The sequence below is a fragment of the Aotus nancymaae genome, unplaced genomic scaffold (assembly GCF_030222135.1).
Source record: "Aotus nancymaae isolate 86718 unplaced genomic scaffold, 86718_ANA_hifiasm-v0.15.2.pri h1tg000041l, whole genome shotgun sequence".
Lineage (NCBI taxonomy): Eukaryota > Metazoa > Chordata > Mammalia > Primates > Aotidae > Aotus > Aotus nancymaae.
Window position 1 is genome coordinate 14,163,865 of NW_026988455.1, and position 21,204 is coordinate 14,185,068.

Sequence of the window (21,204 nt, forward strand, 5' to 3'; positions counted from 1 at the left end):
GAAAAGCTGTAGTTATTATATTTTATCAGTTCATTTTTTAGTATTGTTTACTTAAGATATGAGTAGTTTATACACCACAGTTACAGTGCTAGAATATTCTGTGTTTTATTCTGCTCTTACTAAGACCAGTGAGTTTTGTACCTTCACATGATTTCTTGTTGCTTATTAACATCCTTTGCTTTCTGACTGAAGAACTTCCCTTAGCATTTCTTGTAGGACAGATCTGCTGTTGATGAAATCCCTCAGGTTTTGTTTGTCTGGGAAAGTCTTTATTTCCTCTCCATGTTGGAAAGATATTTTTGCTAGATAAACTATTCTATTCTAAAATGAATTTTTTTCTTTCAGCACTTTAAATATGTCATGCTACTCTCCCCTGGCCTGTAAGGTTTCCACTGAAAAGTCTGCTGTCAGACATATTGAAGGTCCATTGTATGTTATTTGTTTCTCTTCTCTTACTTCTTTTAGGATCTTTCTTTGTCCTTGATCTTTGGGAGTTTGATTATTAAATGACTCAAGGTAGTCTTTTTTTAGGTTAAATCTGCTTAGTGTTATAGATATGACCTTCTTGTACTTGAATATTGATACCTTTCTCTAGTTTGGGGAAGTTTTTTGTTTCTATTGCTGAATAAACTTTTTACCCATATCTCACTCTCTACCTCCTTTTTAAGGTCAGTAACTCTTAGATTTTCCCTTTTGATGCTACTTTCTAGATCTTGTAGGCCTGCTTCATTGTTTTTTATTATTTTTTCTTTTGTCTCCTCTGACTGTATTTTTAAATAGTCTGTCTTCAAGCCCACTAATTATTTCTTCTGCTTGATCAATTCTGCTATCAAGAGACTCTCATGCATTCTTTAGTATATCAACTGCATTTTTCAGCTCCAGAATGTCTGCTTGATTCTTTTTAATTATTTCAATCTCTGTTAACTGTATCTGATAGGTTCTGAAATCCTTCTCTGTGCTCCTCAACACAGCTATTTTGAATTATCTGTCTGAAAGATCACAGATTTGTCTCTCCAGGATTTGTCCCTGGTGTCTTATTTAGTTCATTTAGTGAGATCATGTTATCCTGGATGGTCTTGATGTTTGCGGTTGGTTGTTGGTGTCTGGGCATTGAAGAGTTAGGTATTTATTGTAGTTTTTGCAGTCTTGGCTTGTTTATACCCATCCTTCTGGAGAAGGCTTTTTAGATATTCGAAGGGACTTGGGTACTGTGATCTATGTTTTTTGTCACTGCAGCTGTGTCACAAGTCCAGTAACACTGTGGCTCTTGCAGACTTGTAGAAATACTGCTATGGTGGTCTTGGATAAGATCCAGAAGAATTCTCTGGATTTCCAGGAATAGACTCTTGTTCTCTTCTCTTACTTTCTCCCAGAGTCTTTCTCTCTTTCTGTGCTGAGCTGCCTGGATCTTGGGGAGGGGTGACACAAGCATCCTTGTGACCACCACCACCGAGATTGTGCTGAGGCAGACCTGAAGCCGCCATAGCACTGGTCTCACTGAAGGCTCACTATAGCCACTACATGGCTATTGCCTCTGTTCACTCAGACCTTAGGGCTCTATGATCAGCAGGTGGCAAAGCCAGCCAGGCTTCTATTCTTCCCTTCAGGGTGATGAGTTCCCCTCGGCCCTGGGTAGGTCCAGAGATGCCGTCTGGGAGTAGGGCCTATAGTCAAAAACCTTAGGAATCTACCTGGTACTTTGTTCTACTGCAGCTGAGCTGGCACCCAAGCAACAAGAAAATAGCCTTCCCACTTTTACCTCCCATTTCCATAAGCAGAGGATTCTCTTCCCATGGCCACCCCTGCACCAAGCACATGGCAAGCACTGCCTGGCTACTGCCAATGTTTACTCAGGGCTCAAGAGCTCTTCAATCAGTGTGTGGTGAATGCTCCCAGGCCTGGACTCTTCCTTCAGGGAAGCAGGCTCCCCTTTGGTCCAGGGCAGGTCAGAAATTCTGTCCAAGAGCCAAGGCCAAGGCTGTCGCTTAGCCTCAGGGACCCTAAGAGCCTGCTTGGTGCTCTACCCTTCTGTGGCCAAGCTGTACCTAGGCTGCAAGACAAAGTCCCCTTTACTCTTTCTTCTGCTTTTCTCAAGCAGAAGGAGGCTCTCCTTGTAGCCACCACAACTGGTGTGTATGAGAATTATACACAAGGCTCATAGCAGGTACTGTCTGGCTACTGCTGCTGATTATTCAGGGCCCATGGGCTCAGTAGTCATCAGGTGATGAATCCCTTCAAGGCAGCAGATTCCCTTCTGGATTGGGTATGTCTAGAAATGTCTTAGAGCTAGGGCTTGGAATGGGTGCCTCAGGACTCTGCCCAGTGCCGTATTCTACTGTGGCTGAGCTTGTATCTAAGCCATAAGTCAAAGTCCTCTTTATTCTTCCTCTCCTCTCCACAAGCAGAAGGAAAGAGCCTCTTTCAGAGCCTGCAGGCTGCACTGCCTGGGGTTCGAGGAGAGATAGCAAAACACTTTCTTGGCTGCCCCAGATGGTATTGCACTTAGTCACATGCTTCCCAAGTCCACTGGCTCTGAGCCCAGCACAGCATTAGGATTTGCCTAAGAGTTGCGGTTCTTGTGGCGTAGACTGCCTTTCAGCTTTATTTAGGACCCCAGAACACTTTAGCCTGTGGTGGAGAGGCTTGCTGGAACTTGAATTTTTACCATTGAGATGGATAATTTTTTTGCTAGTCTAAATGTTCCCTCTGTGGGCATCAGCTGAGTTCTTCCCAGTATTGCTTTCCACTGTAACAGGGCAGCACTGAATTCCAATGTAAATTCCCTAAATTACTGCACTCTCCCTCCCCCAACACACATATTACCTTCTTGTGCTACACGGCTGCTTCCAGGGGGCAGGGGAGGGGTGACATTGGCAGTTCAAGATTGTCTATCTTATCCTCTTTAGTGCCTCTTTCAGTGATATAAAGTTAAAGCCAGGTACTATGATTGCTCACCTGATTTGTCCTTATGAAGGTGCTTTTTTCTGGAGATTGTTGTTAAATATTGTATTCCTTTGAAGGCCAGTTGGTAGAGGCTTCTATCTGGACATCTTGCTCCACCTCTCTAGACTATTTTTTAGTCAGGTTGTTCATTTTCTTATTGTTGAGTTTTAAGAGTTCTTTGTCCATTTCCATTAATAGTTCTTTATCACATATGTCTTTTGTAAATATTTTCTCCCAGTCTGTGTCTTGCCATTTCATTTTCTTGACAATGTCCTTCATAGAGCAGGACTTTATAGTTTCAATGAAATCTAGCTTATTAATTATTTCTTTCATAGTTCACACCTTTGGCATTTATCTAAAAACTCATCTCAAAAACTAATGTTATCTAGATTTTCTCCTATGTTATCTTCTAAAGATTTTATAGTTTTGTGTTTTACATTTAAGTTTGTAATCTGTTCAAGTTAATTTTTCTGATGGGAGTAAGCTCTGTTTCTAGCTTTGTTTTGTATTGTTTTGTTTTGCATGTGGCTGTCCAGTTGTTATAGCACAAATTGTTGAAAAGACTATATTTACTCCCTTGTATTAGCCTTTCCACCTTTGTCAAAAATCAGTTATCTTATGTGTGGGTCTACTTCTGGGGTCTCTATTGTATTGTATTAGACTATTTCTTTGTTCTTTCACCACACTGTCTTGATTATAATATTTTATATATATTTTAGAATATTTTTTAATACAAAATAATTTGCTGGGATTTTAATTGAGATTGTTTTGAATGTATAGATCAATTTGAGAAGAACTGACTTCTTAACAATATTGAGTCTTATGTCCATGTATATGGACTGTATTACCATTAATTTAGTTCTTCCTTTATTTCTTTTATCAAGGTTTTGCAGTTTTCCTCATATAGATTTTGTACATATTTTCGTTAAATTTATGGCTAAGTATTTCATATTTTTGCATGCTAATATAAATGGTATTATGTTTTTAATTTCAAATTTCACTTGCTCATTTCTGGTATGTAGGAAAACAATTGGCTTTTATATATTAAACTTGTATCCTGCAACCTTACTACAATAACTTTTTAGTTCCAGGAGAATTTTGATGGTTTTTTTGGATTTTATACACAGATTATCATGTCATCTGTGAATAAAGAGAGTTGTATTTCTTCCTTCTTAATCTATATATAGTTTTTTCCTTTACTTGTCTTATTGCATTGGCAATAATTAAGGACTTCCAGTATGATATGAAAAGCAGTGGTTAAAGAAGATAGCTTTTCTTGTTCCTAATCTTAGTGGGAAAACTTCTAGTTTATCACCACTAAGTATGATGTTAGTTGTAGGTTTTTGTAGATAATCTTTTTCAAGTTGGGGAAATTCTTCTCTATTGTCAGTTTATTGAGAGTTTTTGTCTCAAATGGGTGTTGGAGTTGGTTAAATGCTTTTTCTGTATCTATTAATATAATCGTGGTTTATTTTCTTTAGCCTCTTGATATAATGGATTATACCAATTGGTTATTGAATGTTTAACCAGACTTGCTGACATGCACAGGTTCGATTTTCATTTCAAAAAGAATAAAAAGAAAAAGGAAAAAACAACAAGACTTGCATAACATCAATCCCACTTGGTCATGGCATATAATTCTTTTTCTATCTTGTTGGATTTGACTTTCTAGTGTATTATTATTATTTTTTTGCATCTAGTTCATGAGAGATGTTGGTCTATAGTTTTTTTATAATGTTTTTATCTAATATTAAGGTAATGCTGGTGTCATAGAATGAGTTTGGAAGTTATTAATCTGCTTCTATTTTTTAAAAGAGATTGTAGAGGATCTTTCATAAATGTTTGGTAGAGTTCATCTGTGAATCCAACTGGGCCTGGGCTTGCTTTTTTGAAGGTTATTAATTATTAATTCAATTTTCTTAATAGATGTAGGCCTATTCATATTGTCTATTTCTTCTTGTGTGAATTTTTACAAATTTTGTCTTGCAAGAAATTGGTCCATTTCATCTCAAATTTGTGACCATATAGTTGTTTATAGTAGTCTTTTATGATCCTTTTAATGTCCATGGTTTTTGTAGTGATGTTCCCTGTTTATTTGTAACTTTTGTTTCCTCTTTATTTTTTTCTTAGCTTGTCTAGAGACATACCAATTTTATTTATTTTTTCAAAGAACCAGCTTTTGGTTTAGTTGATTTTGTCTATTGACTTTCTGTTTTTAATTTTATGGACTTAAGCTCTAATTTTCATTATTTCTTTTTTTTTCTGTTTACTTTAGATTTAATTTTGTCTCTTTTTCTAGTTTTCTAAGGTGGAAATTAGATGACTGATTTTAGATCCATTTTATTTTCTAATATGCGCACAATGCTACAAATGTCTTTATAAATGCTATTTTCACTATATCTCACAAATTTTGATAAATTGTGTTTTCATTTTTATTTAGTTCAAAATATTTTAAAATTTGTCTTGTGATTACTTCCTTAATCCTAGTGCATTTAGACATATGTTGTTTAATCTCCAAAATTTTGGGGATTTTCTAGCTATCTTCCTGTTATTGATTTCAGTTTACATTTATTGAGGTCTGAAAGGAGACATTGTATCACTTCTTTTCAATTTGTTAAGCTGACTTAGAATGTGATCTTGGTGAATTTTCCATGTGAGATTGACAGGAGTGTACATTCTGCTGTATTGGATAAAGTATTCCATAGATGCCCATTATTTCTATTAAATTGATGGTATTTTTTAGTTCAGCTATGCCATTACTGATTTTCTGTCTGCTAGATCTGTTCATTCCTGATACAATAGTGTTGAAGTCTTTAACTACAATAGTGGATTAATCTATTTCTTTTTACGGTTCTATCAGTTTTTGCCTCACATGTTTTGACACCCTGTTGTTAGGTGCATGCATATAAGGATTTTTTTTTTTTTTTTTTTTTTTTTTGGAGAATTTACTCCTTCATCACTATATAATACCTTTTTTATCCCTAATAACTTTCTTTGCTCTAAAGTCAGCACTGTCAGAAATTGATACAGTGAATCTTACTTTTTGATTAGTGTTAGCATGCTATATCCTTCTTCACCCATTTACTCTGCATCTTTATGTTTAAACTGGTTTTCCAGGATGTAATGTTTGAAATGTCAGATAAAGAAATCAAAAGGTTGATTATTAAGTTGCTCAGGGAAATACAAGAGAAAGGTAAAAAACAACATAAAGAAATTTAAAAAACAACTCGGGATATGAATGAAAAAATTTTCTAAAGTGATATAGATTCAATGCTATCCCCATCAAGCTACCAATTACTTTCTTCACAGAATTGGAAAAAACCACCTTAAACTTCATATGGAACCAAAAAAAAGAGCCTGCATAGCCATAACAATTCTGAACAAAAAAAAAAAAGAAAAAGAAAAAGAAAGCTGGAGGCATCATGCTATCTGACTTCAAGCTATATTAATTACATGGCTGCTATAATCAAAACAGCATGGTGCTGGTACCAAAACACAGATATAGACCAATGGAACAGAACAGAGGCTTCAGAAAGAACACCACACAACTATAACCATCTGATCTTTGGCAAACCTGACAAAAACAAGAGATAGACATTTTAAAGAAAAGCCAATCAAAACTACTGGAAATGAAAGACATCTTTAGAGAATTACAAAATACAATGGAAAGTTTTAACCACAAACTAAACTAAGTAGAAGAAAGAATTTCAGAGCTCAAAGCTTTTGAATTAAACCAATTAGACAAAAATAAACAAAAAAAAATAAACAAAAAAAATTAAAAGAAATGAACAAAGTTTCCAAGAAATATTGAATTATGTGAAATGGCCAAACCTATGAAAAATTAGTGTTCACGAAGGAAAAGAAAAAGCAAAAATTTGGAAAACTTATCTGAAGGAATAATTGAAAACTTTCCTTGCTCTGTTAGAGATTTAGACATTCAAATGCAAGACACTCAAAGAACTTCTGGGAGATTCATTGCAAAAAGGACATTGCCAAGGTGTATAGTCAGCAGGCTATCTAAAATCAACACAAAGGAAAGAATTCTTTTTTAAAATTTTTATTTTAAGTTTGGGGTATGTGTGCAGGAAGTGCAGGTTTGTTACATAGGTAACCATGTGTTGGTTGTTGTACAGATTATTTCATCACCCAGGTATTAAACCTAGTATCCATTAGTTATTTCACCTGATCCCTTCTCTTCTCCCACTGCTACCTCTGGTGGACCCCAGTGTGTGTTGTTTCCCTCTATATGTTTGTGTGTTCTCATTGTACAGCTTCCACTTATAAGTGAGAACATGCAGTATTTGGTTTTCTGTTCCTGTATTAGTTTGCCAAGGAATAATGGCCTGTAGCTCCATCTATGTCCCCTACAAAGGACATGATCTCATTCTTTTTTATGGCTACACAGTATTCCATGGTATATATGTACCACATTTTCTTTATTTAGTCTATCATTGATGGGCATTTTGGTTGATTCCATTTCTTTACTATTGTGAATCGTTGTGCAATGAGCATACATATACATGTGTCTTTATAATAGAATGATTTACATTCCTTTAGGTATGTACCCAGTAATGGGACTGCTGGGTCAAATGATATTTCTGACTTTAGGTCTCTGAGGAATCACTACAGTGTCTTTCACAATGGTTGAACTAATTTACATCACCACCAACAGTGTAAAAGTATTCTATTTCTCCACAACCTCACCAGCATCTCTTATTTTTGGACTTTTTAATAATAGCCATTCTGATTTGTGTGAGATGGTATCTCATTGTGGTTTTGATTTGCATTTCTCTAATGATCAGTGATGCTGAGCTTCTTTTTATATACTTGCTGCTGTATGCATATCTTCTTTTTGACAAGTGTCTGTTTATGTTCTTTACTTTTTAATGGGGTTATTTTTTCTTGCACATTTGTTTAAGTTCCTTATAGATGCTGGATATTAGACCTTTGTCAGATGCATAGTTTGCAAAAATTTTTCCCATTCTTTAGGTTGTCTGTTTACTCAACTGAGAATTTCATTTGCTGTGCAGAAGCTCTTTAGTTAAATTAGATTCCATTTGTCAATTTTTGTTTTTGTTGCAATTACTTTTGGTGTTGTGATGAACTCTTTGCTTGTGCCCTTGTCGTTTTCCAGGGTTTTAATAATTTTCAGTTTTACATTTAAGTCTTTAATCCACCTTGAGTTAATTTTTGTATATGGTATGAGAAAAGGGTCCAGTTTCCATTTTCTGCATATAGCTAACCAGTTCTTCCAGCACCATTTACTGAATAGGGAATTCTTTTCCCAATGCTTATTGTTGACATGTTTGTCAAAGATCAGATAGTTGTGGGTATGCAGTCTTATTTCTGGGTTCCCTATTCTGTTTCATTGGTCTCTGTGTTTGTTCTTGTACAGGATTATGCTGTTTTGGTTATTGTCACCCATAGTAGTTTGAAGGTGAGCAGTGTGATGCCTCCAGCTTTGTTCTTTTTACTTAGGATTGTGTTGGCTATTTGGGCTCCTTTTTGGTTCCATATGAATTTTAAAACAGTTTTGGGCCAGGCACGGTGGCTCACACCTGTAATTCCAGCACTTTGGGAGGCCAAGGCGGGCAGATCACTTGAAACCAGGAGTTTGAGACCAGCTTGGTCAACACGGTGAAAACCTCGTCTCTACTAAAAATACAAAAGTTAGCTGGGCATGGTGGTACACACCTGTAATCCCAGCTACTTGGGAAGCTGAGGCACAAGAATCACTTGAATCCAGAAGGTGGAGGTTGCAGTGAGCTAAGATTGTTCCACTGCACTCTAGCCTGGGTGACAGAGTGAGACTCTGTCTCAAAAATAGAAACAAAAACAAAAACACAGTTTTTCTAGTTATCTGAAGAATGTCCATGGTAGTTTAATGGGAATAGCACTGAATCTATAAATTGCTTTGGGCAGTATGGCCATTTTAACAATATTGATTCTTCCTATCCATGAGCATGAAATGTTTTTTCATTTGTTTGTGTCATCTCTGATTTTTTTGAGCAATGGTTTATAGTTCTCCTTGTAGAGATCTTTCACTTGTTAGCTATATTCCTAGGTATTTGATTTTTTTGTGGCAATTGTGAATGGGAGTTCATTCATGATGTGACTCTTAGTTTGACTGTTGTTGGTATATAGGAATGCTAATAATTTTTGTACATTAATTTTGTATCTTGAGACTTTGCTGAAGTTGTTTATCAGCTTAAGAAACTTTTGGGCTGAGACAAGGGGGTTTTCTAGATATAAAATCATGTCATCTGCAAACAGGGATAGTTTGACTTTCTTCCTATTTGAATGCCCTTTATTTCTTTCTGTTGTGTATATACACCCTGAAATACCATTCGACCATAAAAGAGAATAAAATAATGTCTTTTGCAGCAATTTAATTGGAGCTGAAGGCCATTATTCTAAGTGAAATAACTCCAGGAATGGAAAACCAAATACCATGTGTTCTCACTGATAAGTAGGAGCTAAGCTATGGGTACACAAAGGCATAGAGTCGTATAATGGACGTTGGAGACTCAGAAGTGGGGAGGGTAGGAGATACGAAAAATCGTAACTTGGGTACCATGTATACTACTCTGGTGAGGAATGCACTAAAATCTCAGACTTTATACCACATAATTCATCCACATAACCAAAAACCATTTGTACATCCAAAGCTATTGAAATTTTAAAAGTATAGAAAATTTTAAAAATTTTTAAAAATTAAAGTGGGTTTTTTTGCAGACAACATATAGTTGGGCCTAGTCTTTCAATCTGCTTTGACAATCTGTCTTTTAATTGGTGGATTTAGACCATTGACATTCAAAGTGATTATTAATATAGTGAGATTAATATCTATTATTTGTTACTATTGTCTGTTTTTTTCTTTATTACCTGTTCCTATTTTGTCTTCCACTCATTTCTGCCTTTTGTGGTTTTAACTGAGCAATTTTAAATGATTGAATTTTCTCTCCTTTCTTAGCATATCAGTTACACTTTGGTTTGTTTAGTTTTTCTAATGGTTGCTCTAGAGTTTGTAATATACATTTACAGTTAGCCCAGATCTACTTTCAAACAACACTATACTGCTTCATGGGTAGTCTCAGTACCTTACAATAACACAATAATCCAATTCTTTCCTCCAATCTGTTGTATCACTGCTTTCAGTCACTTCATGTATACATAAGCGGATATAAATATGCATCTGTTTGTGTGTGTATACACATATAAGCATGCATAATCTGATACATTGTTGCTATTATTATTGTGAACAAACTGTTATCTGTTAGATCAATTAAAGATAGGGAAAATAAGTTTTTATTTTGCCTTCACTTACTCTTTATCTGATGTTCTTCCTTTTTTCTTTTCTAACATATATCTGTTTCTAGACTATGCCAATTTCCTTCTACCTAAGGAACTTAGTTAATATTTTTGAGGAATCTCCATACTATTTTCCAAAATGGTTATACTAATTTACATTTCACCATTGGTGTACAAGGATTCCCTTAAAAATAGAATTCCTATATGATCTAGTAATTTCACTTCTGGGTTTACATATGAAGGAATTAAGATAGGTCTCTCAAAGAGATATCTGCACTCCCATGTTCATTTCAGCATGATTCACAATAGCCAAGACAAGGAACCAACCTAGGTTTCCATCAACAGATGAATGGATTTTTAAAAATGTGGTATATGTGCACAATAAGCTATTATACAGTATTTTTTAAAAAGGGATATTCTGTCATTTGCAACAACATAATGGAACTGGAGGACATTATGATAAGTGAAATAAGCCAGGCATAGAAAGACAAATGCTGTATGATTTCACTTACGTGTAGAATCTAAAAAGGAAACAGAATGGAAAAGTGGTTTCCAGAGTCTGAGGGGAAGTGGAAGGATGAAGAAGGAGAAGATGTTGATCAAAAGATACAAATTCTCAGACTGAAGGAATAAGTTTTGGTGATCTGTTGCACTGTATGTTGACCACAGTTAGTAATAATATATTATGTATTTTCAAAGTTGCTAAAATAATAGATTTTTAAACATTTTTGCCAAAAAATTGGTATTTGTAAAGTGATGGGTACATTCATTAGCCTCACCGAATCATTCTACAATGTATACATAGGTCAAGACAGCATATTTTACCTCATAAATATATATGATTATTATTTGTCAATTAAAAATAAATGTTTAAAAATATTTAAAATATTTATTTAAAAAGAACTTCTTTGAATATTTCTTGCAAGGTTGATCTACTGGCAACAGATTCCTTCAATTTTTATTTGTTTGAGAAAGTCTTTATACCTCCTTCACTTTTGAAGGATAATTTTCCAGAGTACAGAGTTCTAGATTGGTGAGTTTTTAAATTTCAACACCTAAAATATTTTACTGTACTTTCTTCTTGCTTGCAAGGTTTATGAAGAGAGGTCAGATGTCATTCTTATCTTTGCTCTCTTTTTTAGGGGAAGTGCTTTTCTCTTCTCTGGCTTCTTTCAAAAAAATTTTAAAACCTTTGGTTTTCTATAGTTTGAAAGTGATATGCCTACCTGAAGTTTTGTTTTTATTTAATGTTTAGTCTACTTGGTGTTCTCTGAGCTTCCCAGATTTGTGGTTTGGTTTCTGACATTAATTTTGGGGAAATTCTCAGTCATCATTGTTTCGACTATTTCTTATTGCCTTTCTTCTCCATCTGTTTTTTTTTTTTTTTTTTTTTTTTTTAATATATGTATGTCCCACCTTTTTTAATTGTCCTGCATTTTATGGATATTCTGTTTTGATATTTTTCAGGCTAATTTCTCTTTGCTTTTCAATATTGGAAGTTACTGTTGAGACATCCTTAAGCTCAGATTCTTTTCTCAGCTGTGTTGTCTACTAATGAGACCATCAAAGATATTCTTCATTTCTGTTACGGTGTTCTTGATCTTTGGCATCTTTTTGGTTCTTTTTTTTTTAAGAATTTGCATCTCTCTGACTATATTGGTCGTCTGTTCTTGCATACAGTCTACTTTGCCCATTAGCATTTTAATCATAGTTGTTTTAAATGCCCAGTCATAATTTCAACATTTCTGCCATATCTCAGTCTGATTCTAATATTTGCTCTGTCTTCATCCTATATTTTTTGACTTTTACTATGCCTTGTATTTCTTTTTCTGATAGCTGGACATGGTGTACTAGAGAAAATGAACTGATACTACAGGCCTTTAGTAATGTGGTAGGGAAGCATTGGGAAATAGCGTTGTAGAGTCCTATGATTAGTTATCAGCCTTTTAATGAGCCTGTGCCTATGGATGGTGAACTTCACAAGTGCTTCTCAGTTTTTCCCTGTGTCCTTAGGTGAGACAAGACAGCTGAAGGGGGCTGGAGTTGGGTATTAATTTTCCTCAAGTCAGTTAGACTCTGATAAAACCCCAGCTGGATGATTTATAATTCTTGGGTATATATACAGTAATGGGATTGCTGGGTCAAATAGTATTTCTAGTTCTAGATCCCTGAGGAATCACCGCACTGTCTTGCACAATGGTTGAACTAATTTACACTCCCAACAGTGTAAAATCATTCTTATTTCTCCATATAAAGACACATGCACACATATGTCTATTGCAGCACTATTCACAATAGCAGACTTAGAACCAACCCAAATGCCCATCAATTTTAGACTGGATAAAGAAAATGTGGCACATAGACACCATGGAATACTATGCAGTCATAAAAAAGAATGAGTTCATGTCCTTTGCAGGGACATGGATGAAGCTGGAAAGCATCATTCTCAGCAAGCTAACACAGGAACAGAAAACCAAACATTCATGTTCTCAATCATAAGTGGGAGTTGAACAATGATAACATATGGGCACAGGGAGGGGAACATCACACACTGGGGCCTGTTGGTGGGGTAGGGGGCAAGGGAGAGATAGCATTAGGAGAAATACCTAATGTAGATGATAGCCTGATGGGTGCAGCAAACCACCATGGCACATGTATAGCAAACCTGCACGTTCTGCACATGTATCCCAGAACTTAAAGTATATTTTTTAAATAACTTAAAAAAAAAAAAAAAAAACCCAGCAGGTTTGTCCTGATGACAGTACTTGTTAAAACAGAGCAAAATGCTTTGGTGTATTTCAAGATGGTTCCTCTTCCTTTCCTCCACTGGAAGTGTGATTGGATTTTGCTCCGATATCCTCTGTGAGAACCTCGTATAGCTCCAGGAGGTAAAACTCACAAAAGTATGAGGCACCCCTCCATCACTGTGTCCCCTGGAGTTTTAAACTCAGAGTTATCCAAACTGAGCCTCTAGCAATTCATTACAGGTTAGGTTTCCTACCTGGCATCGGTTCCTGTGGTTTCTGCTCCTAAGTTTCTACTCTAGTAATTTGCAATCCTTGTATTCACCCATCTGTCTCTCCAATTTTGGGGGCAGCAGTTTGCTCTGTGATCTCACTTTTTTTTACAAACTTAAAGAGAATTATTGATGTTTTAGTTTGTTCAACTTAATATTTGTTAAGGTGGAGTAGCAATGTCCAAGCTTAATTCATTTGAGGCTGGAGTACAGAAGTTTCTAATACATTTTTAAAAACTCCTATGAGTGGTTTGCACAAAATACTCCACGGTAAAATCTGGTCTTTTCTTTCTTCTGATGCTCTGTTGGCAACCTGTTTTTGGTTTGTGAGAATTTTGGCAATGCCCCCTTCCTTAGTTCTTTTCCTGGCTCTTTATTTTTTTCTAGTTCTGCCTCTTCCTGGATATCTTCTTCCTTTTCTCTTCACCCTTGCCCAATTAATTTTTTATTATTCTGCATTTCTGTTTGTGAAGATGCCTGGTAAACCCACCCAACTTCTATCAAGATAAAGTGAAAATGAACTGCTAATATCTTTTTCTCTGGGTCAAAAATGATTAGATAATGTATCATTGAGAATAATAAAAAAGATATAAATAAAAGTATTTGTGGGTTTACCATTCTTGTTTACTTTGCTAGTTTGTAAAACAATGTATTTTTTCATTTTACAGGAAGTGTCTGTCTATTGTAGGAAGTTTGGCAAAATAAAGAAATCTAATAAATAAAAAAGTAAGTACCATAACCCTACTGCCCATAAGTAACTACTGTTAATACTTTGCTATATTTCTTTCCCATCTTCTTCATATATTTATTAAGTACATGTACACACACATCATTTATATGTTTAAAAGTTACTTTATACTAATAGTTTATACATATAGAGCATTTATTAGATACTGTGTCAAGCATTTTATGTACATTATTTTATTTAATCTTCACTATAATCTAATTTCCCATGCTAGAGACACTGAAATAAGGCCCAGAAATGAAATTATTTGACCAAGTTAATTAAGGATGACAAGAGTCTGTGGTATTGATCCTGTGCTAATTTGGTTACCATCTTTGTTTATTAATAATAGATTTTAATATTTAAATTGAATTTATTAGTGATTACAGGATTGTTTTAAACCTAATGAGTTATTACTTTTTAAATAAGTAAGTTAATATGTATTAATTGTAGCTCAAAATATTTAAATTTATAATTCTTAACAGAGTACCTTTCTTGCCTCTAGTAAATGGGGCAGAGAATTACCCATGCAAAACGCCACAAACTGAACTCCATTCTTGTCTTTAACCTTGTTTCTCATTCCTTCTTTACTGTTCAACTAAACTGATGGATTTTTCATGTGAAAAAAGAAGGAAGAGAAATTGTCTCATGAACCCACAAATGATTCCCATTTAGTCTCCCCATCCCCTGCCTTCCTCTGAAACCCTGGTAAAGTGATCACACACTGAGGGATATTAAATCCATTGATTTATTTCTCATCCTACCCTCCTAGTATTTCCCCAATGGTATCACTCATGAAATAGGCAGAAGTTAAAGTTCTCAGCTGTTTAGCAATGTCTGACAAAATTGTGATTTCCTTTATGATATGAGGAGGATTAACGTATATAGACATTTTATTGTTTATTCTGAATGCTACATTTTATCAGTATATAATGTTTATTTTTCTTATATCAGTGACTTATGTCTCATAAAATCGCAGTCAACAAGACTGTTATCAGAAATTCTACCATACCTCCATTTAAAAATATTTGTGTGAGAAAATGTTTATCTGGGATCATTATATATGTGTACTTTTATAACCTACTTTTCCATGTAATGTTTTGGCAACTTATACATTTTAAAGAGCTGCATAACTCTTGATCTCTTAGGTATGTTTATATTGTTTATGAGCATGTAATTTGTATCTATCTTGTAGATGAGCTTCAGGGAGCGCTGCCACAGAATTTCCTCAAACTATGATGATTTGTTTCCTAGATTTTCTGTAATATGTCAATACCGCTGCTTTTTACTAAGAAAGCAGAATAAATAACCATCCAAAAGAGTATTCTTGCAGAGCCTGATTTCAAATGCTGAATAACAAGTTTAATTTAGAGTCATAAGAATTTATGCTCTAAAGGATATAAGATCTAAGATAAGATTATTCATTTCAGTCCCTTCATTTTATGGATGTGGAAACTGAAATGATGACTTGCCTAAGGTCACCAGCTAGAAGTGAAGTATCCTGCCTAGGAATAACTAAGTCTTCTCTAATATCTTAAAATAGAAGGCATTTAAATACTATTCCTCATAATTTTTGGATTTAGGGAAACCCTCTGGAAGATGGAACACCTCCCTAAATTAATGGTCTCCAAAATTGAATTTCTCACCCACCTCCACAAATTCTGCAACCAGGGGTATGCAAGATGACCCAACGGTTAAATTTCTGAACTACCTTTAGACTTTCAAAAAAATTGCAGAAGTAGTACAGAGAGTTTCTGTATGTCCTTGTGCCACTCCATCGTTACCATCTTACATACCATGGTATAATTATCACAACAAGGAAATTAACATTAGTACAGAATCATCAACTAAAGCTTTCATTTGAACTTCACTTCGAAGGTTTCCGTTCATGTCTCTTTGTTGTTGTTGTTGTTGTTTCCAACAGTCCACTCAGGATTCCACGTTGCATTTCGTTGTTGTTTCTCTCTGGTCTCCTGTCATCTGCAGCAGCTCCTCCATCTTTCCTTGCCTTTCATGATTCTGACACCTGGAGCAGTATTGATCTGTTTTTTTGCTCGACATCCCTCAGTTCAGGCCATTTGGAATCTTCTCATGATTGAACTTAGATCATGCATCCCTGTCAAGAGTACCACAGAAATGGTGCCTCATCCTTCTAGGTGCAGCAAATCATGGCCTTCATGTTGCCAGCATGTATTGGTATTGGTGATATTGGTGTTGATTACCTGTGGAAATGGTCACCACTAGACTTTTCACTATAAAGTTGCTATCCAAATGGCCAAAGATGAAACAATTTAAGCCACAAAATACATAATGATAGTACTGGAGTGGAGCCCATAAAATAATATAAATATGAACCATGAGTTCTTAGTGACATAAATAAATAATTGGTTTAATAGATACAGTCAATTCTCATTATTCACAGTAATTATGTTTTATAAAGTCACTATGAACACTGAATTAGCAAATACTGACCCATTGCTCTTAAGGGAGATATAGGTTTAGGTTTTTGTGAGCCATCGTCAACTAATCAATGCATAATCTTGCTTCATGTGTGTTTCTGTTTAAAAATACCTTATTTAATATATTTTGTTGATTCCTTAACATTTAACTCTCCACCAACAGCGCCATAACTCATGCCTGAATAAAGGTTCTCTAGTGCATGTTATTTTGCTCGGCAGGCCTGTCATAGCCTTCTTGCACTTAGGAACAGTAGATAGCACATCACACTATGCTTGAGGGCATTTTAAACAGCAAAATGACTGACAAAAGGCACAAAAATATGAAAACTATGGTGCTAAATAGACTGCAAAAAGGGCACTTGTTTACAGGATGAGAGCTGAAACAAGAAGGGCAGAAGATCATCTTCTTTGGCTTCAGCTGGGAACATACACATGCCATGAGTATTGATTTTCAGGTTACTAATAAATTTTAGCAAGCAGGTGAATTCTCAAGTATGTAATTCATGAGAATAAAGATTGATTGCATATGGAGAAGTGGCAGCTCTATTTTTTTTTTTTTGCATGAAATTCCAATTAATAAATGTGGAAAGAATGAGAGAAAACTGCCACTAGGCAACCTCCACAGTGGTAATTGTTGAGGATGGATCTACTGATGAATGCTAGACACATGGGCAAAGGTTTGAGGAACAAACAGATTTGCATAGTCTCAAAGTGTCTCTCTTGAGATATTTGTTGACTACAGGGAGAAATACAGTAAATTTGTATTTATTGTAAATTGAATATGGCATAAGTTATTAATTTTTTCTAGTATTATATAGCATTAACAAATGTTGACTAGAAAATACAGATAAATAGGTAGCTTGTAATCAAATTCTTGATAATAAGGGAGTCTCCATTTTTTAATTGCACCTTCTTAGGATAACCAGCTAGTGTTCACTCAAAGCTGTTAATTTACGTACAATGGGAGAAAAGGCAAAGACGTTGCTATTTTATCAAGGGTAGACTTGGGATGCTTAAGAACCACTGCCTCTGTGAAATCATCCCAGGTAGAGGTAAGCACTTGTTCTTCAGTGTTCCGCTATGCCTATTTCAATAGCTTAGACAGATTTTCACACTGTAGAGTTGGTTGTGTACATGCTCGTCTCCTGCACATGGTGTTTCCTGAGTGCGGGAGCTGCCTCTTTCATCTTTATATCTCCAATAACAAACACATTGACTCACATGGGGGTACTCAGTAAATGTTAATTAGAAATGAGGTGGCATAGATGTGACAGGATGATACCCTGGATCTTTGGGCAACCCCTCTTCATATTTTTTCACAGATGCATTTTTGTTCTTGCTGTATTTCTGGCAATGTTTCTCACTAATGCTTGTCTTCTGCCAATGATGAAAACAAGCAAACCCTTTGTAGTATTTAAAGATATGTGAAAATGAAGACGGGCTTCTTTAAGTACATTTGGTTCAAGGGAATTTTCTTATTCCATATGTCCTAGTTCAGCTGTGACATTAATTGCTTTATTCACATACCTGACTCTATCCTAATAACAGTGGTACTGTTGTCTCTGGAGGCAAAACAGATTAATGGCAGAATTACTTAGAGATTTTGTGAATCCACTTAATGGAAAAAGCTTCCAGTTCCAGGTTTGGTTCTAAGCATTTGTGGTTTCAGGTTGAACCAAATGTATTAGTCAGGGTAACCAACTGATGTAACAAAGAGTTCCCAAATTCCAGAGGTGTAACATATCTATTTTCTTGCATCTAAACAGTCCAGTATAGGTGTTCCAAATCTGGCAGTTTTTATCCTGGTGGCTTTTCAGGGACTCAGGCTTCTTCTATTCCATGGCTCTACCTTCTACCAGGTACTCATGGTCCTCTTTCTTCAGCTGGTAGGCTTTATGGGCTAGGTCGAGAAGTGGTTTCCTGCCTTCTGCCCACATTTCTGTGGATGTAAACGGATCACATTTCTACACCTAAATGCAAGGCATGCTGGGAACATTGTCTAACTGCATTTCCAGGCAAGAAAGGAGACATTGTTTGTAAACAACTAGCCAGTCTCTGTCCCCACAACTCAAACTGGCATCTCTCCTCTGAGAATGTATTGACATTTTTAATATCTAATAAATATTCATCTATTAGATATGTTTTTAAGAGAATTTAATTTTAAGCATAATGAGTAAATGAATAAATAGATTAAAAAGCAACACCTACCAGAAATTGACATTTGCATGTAAAATGGGATAACAGAGGAGAAATAATGTAGAATCGAGGAGAATAGCTGAGGACGTTTTAGTTCTGAAATCAATAGTGTAGCATGGCAGTTCATTGCTCAGACCTGAGTTTAAGTTCAAAGTCAACATATAATCATAATAATGATGCAGATAATTTTATATAAAGGAAAATAGTTATATTTTAGTCAATAGTTCAAGCACTTCTTTGTGACGTAAATGCAATACAAGTACCCATATTCCAGCTTTGCTACTTACTAACTGCAATGCTTATGACCTAGGTTTTCTTACTTATAAATGGGCATGACACTAGTATCTGCCCCACAGGGTTGTTGGGAAGATTATTGAGCCAATTCATATAAAATGCCTGGTATATAGCAAATGCTAAGTAACTTCTTGGTATTATGAAGTGCATATGAATTTAAAAACAGTAATCTTTCCTTTAAGTAGGCTGTAAATCAGTGGTTCTGAATCAGTAGTGATTTCTTCCACCCCACTGCCTGGGGAACATTTGGCAATGTGAGGAGACATTTTTGGTTGTCCCATCTGTTGGTGTTGGCAAGTTCCTACCAGCATCTACTGGTAGAGGCTAGGGATTCTGCTAAACATCCTATAGTGCACAGGACGCACCCTCTCAACAGAGATTTATCTTGCCTGAGATAGCAGTACTTCTGAGGTTGAGAATCCGACTTTAAAGAAATGTGTATTTTATGCTATCATGGATGGAGGGGGATTTTCCATCAAAGTCATACAAGTAGGACGTTACCTTTCTGGTAATCAATCTACATGTGTGGAAAAGATGTTAGTAGTAACCAATTCACCTCGGTGTTTGTAGAGATCAAATGAAAGATTGCATTTAACTTTTGTAAATTGATATACTATGTTAAGTATAGGTTAGAGCTAAATCTGTTTTCTTAACTTTTTCTATTTCTTTTTATTATTGCCCCACTAAGGAGACCTTTTAGACTAAAAAAATTGCCTCCTCTTCCCATGGAATTTTATACAACAGGTCTGCTATATATCTGTTTATGCGGTTGGATAGGGTTAAGGATTGGAGGATTACAAACCATTGTGATATTTAAGATATTTTGCCCCCTAAGAACTAGTTTTCATCCCTATGGGGGAAATATTCTAAGAAAAGAGGAGTGAATTCTAAAAGTGTTTTTTTAAGAATGATGCTTAAATTATTATTCAATTAAAATTGGCTTAATATCTCTTGTTCTGTACTTTGGGATCATATTGAGAGATCAGTGGAAAACTGAAAAATAATACTATTGATTTAAAATGTTATAGGCATTTAAAATGAACGTCAATGCACATAGAAATGAATAGAGATTTAGTGAGAACTGAAAATGCAGAAATAAAATCTGGTGAGGCCAAAAATAAGAGAAATTGAAAAGGAGATGAAAGCTTTCTAGAGAAGTAGCTAATCTGAATGTAAGCTTATCATAAAAGGAAACGAAGAGCTTGAGAGGATAAAAGATGGAAGAGAAATTGTGAGGGATAAGGAGGCTGAAGGAAAGAATATGAACTTTTCTTTTTTGTAGGGCAAAGGTACTAATATTAACTATGTAGCTTTTTTTCTGCTTTGTTTGAAAGGGAAAGATTAAACACAACTAAATCTGCAAAGTGACAGGCATGTCACGCACTGGGGAAAATTGGAAACGTACAGCCTGCAGGTTAACTACCTGGTGATCAAGCCACAAGTCTGGAAGGGATCTTTCTATTGCCTGGCCTGTTTGTATCTATTTCCTTTGTTCTTCACTCATCCCTCCCCCTCACTTATAAATCCTCAGTCAAGGCTCCTGTATGAATTTCCAGCCTCATTTCTCACCACATCATCTTCACACTCTACTCTTGTCAGCTTAGCCGCCCAAACTTCCAGCAGTTCTTGTGCTTCCCACTTTTTTACTTTTGCTTATTATTGATACTTGCTTTGGACTGCTTTCTCAGGACTTTGTGGGCTACTTTTATGCTCTGTATTCCTTTTCGTTCCCTCTTCCCCGCACTGGCAATGAGGCGGTAAGAACGAGCCTTGCTTTACAGGTGTCACAGTCAGTGCTGCATGTTACATTCCTTGAAAGTAGAATTTTTTCACTTGTTTTTATATTCACAAGTCTAGCCTGGCCCTGGAGCACAGTTGGTGCTTAATGCATGTTCATTGAAGCAAAGGAGCTATTGTTTCCCTCCTTCTCCAAGTGGGGTGTCTGCCAAGTTTATAACAATTCTCCCTTCTCTGAAAGCTCAGAATTGGTGTTGGCTAGTTCTTCCTTGAACTCATGTATCCACTCACCCCCAGACAAAGTTAAATGATGAGGGTTGAACACCTGACCCATAGCCAGGCTAAATTTCCATTCTTGAGACATAGGAACTACTAGTCAGTCCTCGTGGCTAAACCCAGAGCATATAAACACAGGAGCTATTACGGAGCCATCTTGTGGATTAAAGTGGAGAAAGCCAGCTTTCTAAGATGAGACTGAAGTCACTATACAGAGAAGAGCAGATAATATGGAGAGAGAATCTGAG

General features: G+C 35.7%; 1 long non-coding RNA gene across 9 annotated transcripts in view; it reads left to right on the forward strand.

Moving 5' to 3' along the window:
* Window positions 1-21,204, forward strand: part of LOC105718754 (uncharacterized) — a 197,541-nt gene that overhangs the window by 56,896 nt on the left and 119,441 nt on the right. For 7 of the 9 annotated variants that reach the window (XR_010336993.1, XR_010336992.1, XR_010336994.1 and 4 more), the window contains exon 4: window positions 13,939-13,996. The exons of 1 other annotated variant lie outside the window; for it this stretch is intronic. This is a non-coding gene — a long non-coding RNA (uncharacterized LOC105718754). Of the gene's footprint in view, window positions 1-11,202; window positions 11,288-13,938; window positions 13,997-21,204 lie in introns of those variants that run through there. One more of the 9 variants, XR_010336998.1, reaches the window with a different exon arrangement.